At 33.7% G+C, this 4,483-nt stretch overlaps 1 non-coding gene across 1 annotated transcript; it reads left to right on the top strand.

The window, feature by feature from the left end:
• The first annotated feature begins 4,034 nt into the window (after window positions 1-4,034).
• Window positions 4,035-4,115, top strand: BDBG_16333. The gene has a single exon. It is a non-coding gene; the product is annotated as a tRNA-Leu (tRNA).
• The last annotated feature ends 368 nt before the right edge of the window (window positions 4,116-4,483 follow it).

The raw sequence follows: 4,483 nt of genomic DNA, 5'->3' as shown, positions 1-4,483 counted from the left end.
CTAGATATCTTCTGATAAGATAATAATACTACAAATCTATCTCTCTTACAAGGTTCAGAAGTGAACCACAATATCAAGTTGAAAAAGAAGAATGACAGAAACTCTGAATCATTATAAGACCCTCTTTATAATATGTTCTGAGATGAACTTCTTCTTCTTTGAAAGACACTTAATAATCTGTTGAATAAAGAATTCATACACATTAGTAACTCTTCTGTCACAGCCTCTACTCTCTTTGCAAAGAAACCAGATGAAGAACTCTGATTCTGTGTGAATTATCAAGAATTGAACAGATTAATGAAGAAGAACTGTTTTTCTTTTTCTCTTATCAATGAAACTCTAGCTTGTATTCAACTAGCTCAATGATTTACAAAGTCAAATGTCATTATCATATTTCATAAGATTTACATCACTGAAGAAGATGAGTGGCTTACAGCATTCTGAACATGATATGATCTCTTTGAATAAGTAGTCACACTCTTTGAACTGGCTAATGCTCTCAGTACATTTCAGAAGTATATTAACTGAGCACTTCAAGATTTTCTTAATGAATTCATATCTGTATATCTTGATAACATTCTCATCTTCACTGATGAATTCAGAAAAGAATATTAAGAATATGTGCAAAAGATATTACAATAGCTATGAGAAGCAGAACTACTGATAGATATTAACAAGTATGATTTTAAAGTCAAGAGTATTAAGTATCTGAGTTTTATTATAGAAGCTGATAAGGAGATTCAAATAAATTCTGAGAAAGTCTCTGTCATTCTTGAATGAAAAGCTTCATTTACTGTGAAAGATGTACAAAGCTTTATCAGATTTGCTCACTTCTATCAGCAATTTATATAACACTTCTCAGATATTATGAGATCACTTACAGGCCTTATTAAGAAAGACTCAGTATTTCAATAATTAGCAGACACTGAAGCTGCATTTACATAGATAAAGAAGATATTCATTAATACTTATCTGCTGATAACATTCAATTCTGATCATGAGACAGTTATTGAGACTGATTTCTCTAGCTATGTGACAGGAGAAGCAATACTGCAGTATGATGATAAAGATATTCTACAATTATATATCTTCATATCTAAGAAACTGAGTCTCACTGAATGCAATTATGAGATCTATGACAAGAAACTTCTTATAATCATACACTGTTTAGAAGAATGAGACTCTGAACTTCAAAGTATCTTTAAATTGAAGATAGTCACAGATTATAAGAATCTTAAATACTTCATAACTATCTATAAACTTACTGAATAACAGATATAATGATCTGAGTTTCTAAGCTGCTTTCATTTTATAATACACTATCATTCTGACAGTCAGAACTTGATGACAGATGCTCTCTCATAATAAGAGTAAGATATATCATCTGATATAACAGATACTTGCTGAATAAACTGAGAGCACTAGCTCTTGAATCTGAAGATACTAGTTGATCAAGATGAAACAGCTCACAGCATCATATATACTTCTCTGATTAGAACTGACATTGATATCTTCACTTTCTCTACACTGAATGAACTGTGACATACAGCAGCTCAGACTGATGAACTTGTTCAGACTCCTACTAAAGCAGTATATCAAGAAGCACTCTGATTTCTCTCAGAACTATGTATAAGAATCAATATCTCAGAATGTTCAATTGATGATAATAATACTCTACAATTTCATGAACAACACTGAGTCTCTCACTCTGAATCCTTACACACTCAGATAATACAAGAGATGCATATTTCATATATAATCAGTTATTCAGGCTGTGAACAACTGTATAGAATGATCTTTCAAGAATTCTACTGATCTGAGATATTAAACAGTATCAGACACTTTGTCTGAAACTGTAATCACTGTTCTTCTATTATCTTATAAAAGAATCATAGAAAAGGTCTACTGAAATCACTCAATGTCTCTGATAGAATCTGACAAGATGTAGTGATTGACTTTGCTGTTGATCTATCTGAGAGTAAGAGTTATAGAAATATTCTGATTATCATTGACTGACTAAGTAAGAATATAATATTGAAATCTTGTAATAAGATGAACACTGAATAAGTCACTGAAGTCTGCTTACAGAGTTCATTCTATCAGATGTATAAGTTGCTGAGATTAATAGTATCAGATCAGAACTGTCAATTCATGAGCACTCTCTGAACAAGAATCTGTCAAGTTCTTAAGATTATACACTGTCTGTCAACTGTCTATGACTCTGAGACTGATGATGTATTAGAATGAATAATTCAGATCACAAAGAATTATCTTCACAAGTTCTGTAATCACTTATAAGATGATTAACATAATCTGCTTCTACATACAGAGATCACTATCAATGAATAAGATACTGTTTTAACAGGTGTAAGTTCATTCTTTCTTATACATAGTTATCACATGAAAGTGTTGAATCTTCTAGAGATCACACAGTTCACACTGAACTCTCACAGTCTGATTCAGATTACTGATAATATAGTAATGAAGCTTCAAGATATCTGTGATTGAGCAGAGGTCTTCATGACAACTGTGAAACAAGATTAAGAGAATTAAATCAATATTCACTGAGACTCTGCTGAACAATATAAGATAGAAGATCTGGTATAATTGAATCTTAAGAATATATGAACTACATATTCATCTCATATACTAGATTATCACTATATCAGATATAAAGTAATAGAAGTTCTAGATAGTCATAACTACTGTCTTGACATATTATCAGAAATTCATGATGTATTTCATACAAGCTTACTTCACTGTGCTATCACTGATCTGTTCTCTTCTCAGCTGACTTCTGACTGACAGTCACCAGACATCATAGAAGAAGATAATGAGCTTGAGTGAGAGATTGAGAATATTCTCAATGAGAGATCTCACAGCTGTAGCTGATAATATCTCATGAAATGAGTCAGCTATGATCAATCAATCTGAACTTCAAGTTCTGTGTTATTCAAAACAGCAGTCCTTGACTGATGAGAACTGCTTCTGAAAGAGAGAGGCTAATGTGGCGGCCTGCGCCTGATCAATCATATAGACTATTTCATTACACTTCATAGATTCTTTCATTCCTGATCACTGATCCTCAGCTGCTATGAATGTGTGTAACATACACTTCAATTCTCAGTCATTTCCAATCACTGATTCTCAGCTGCTATGAACGCCTGTATATTCTTCTGCTCTGAAGCTTCACCGCGTACATCACTACATACATGTATCAATATCTACCTTGATCACTGATTCTCACACTTTCTCTTTCTTTCCTTCTTTAACATTTTTATCTTTGTTACATAAGATCTATAATATTATACCGATCTATTCAGCGTAGGCCTCTTACAGAGATTATCTGATTTATAAGTATCTATGATTTCTCTTACTTTGTAAGACTTTTCAATTATAAGTCTCTTCTTTTTTAACACTGATAATAGTGCTGTAGATAATTATAATTCACTCAGATCTTACATCTTTATCTTTATAAGATGTAAATTATTTATTAAGTTATGTAAGATCTGTCCCTTTGGTTTTTTCCATGTGTATATTCTCAGAGAATGTGATTTGAGTATTTTATATAGCTTAAATCATCTAGATTGAAACTTCTCAGAACTCTTATTGTGTATAAGAACTCACATTCTCATCTTAAGACTTGATTTCTTAACTACTGAGTCTTATATTTCTTTCAATTGAATTGCTTAATTCAGAAGTAACTTGTTAGCTTTTACATGTATATAACTGATCTCTTTCAATCTTAATTTTATATCTGCAACTGCTGCATCTGCAACTATTGTATTTGTAACTATTATTTTCTTTCTCATCTTTTCTGAAGCATTCTCTGAGATGTGCAGATGCAATTCATATAACAGATAGAATAGTGAAAACTTGAAGACTGTATACTGTTGAATCTGTGTGACTAATATTATCTGTTCAAGATATTTATCTCATAGTCTTATAGACTTGTTTACTAGATATTTCATTAGTATATTAGTCAAGATTTCATTCAAGTGTTTCATCTGCTCACTTATTTATAAGTGATATAAGCCAGCGTGGCCCAGTTGGTAAGACTGGTAACCAAGGCCGCACACATTAGAGGTGCGTGGGTTCGAATCCCACCGCTGGCACCTGCCACTTCTTACCCATGAAAGCCCCCATGTAATAGGGGCTGAGCCTAATTAGTAAGGCTTGGTGCGGGGTAGAACTCCCTACTGCAAGCCAAGTCACTAGTTAAGTGAGATCCTGCGAACACCCACCAGGGCCGGCATGAGGTGCCAATGTCCCACTATCCTACTGTGCACCCGTCAAGGTTCTAATGATATAGAGCCAAGCCTAATGTAGTGGTTATACACTACTTAAGCGAGTCCCTAACTAGGGCCGTCATCGGAGCCTAGCTCCCCCTCAAATACAGGGAATGATTTTGAAAACCACCCGACTAGCAGGCCTAGACGCGCATCTAGGCCCTAGGCAGGGCACTCTGATAGGCTAGAGCCTG

Source organism: Blastomyces gilchristii (genome assembly GCF_000003855.2).
Source record: "Blastomyces gilchristii SLH14081 genomic scaffold supercont1.2, whole genome shotgun sequence".
Classification (NCBI taxonomy): domain Eukaryota; kingdom Fungi; phylum Ascomycota; class Eurotiomycetes; order Onygenales; family Ajellomycetaceae; genus Blastomyces; species Blastomyces gilchristii.
Note: the sequence above shows the minus strand (reverse complement) of the source record. Positions and strands in the feature narration are given on the sequence as shown.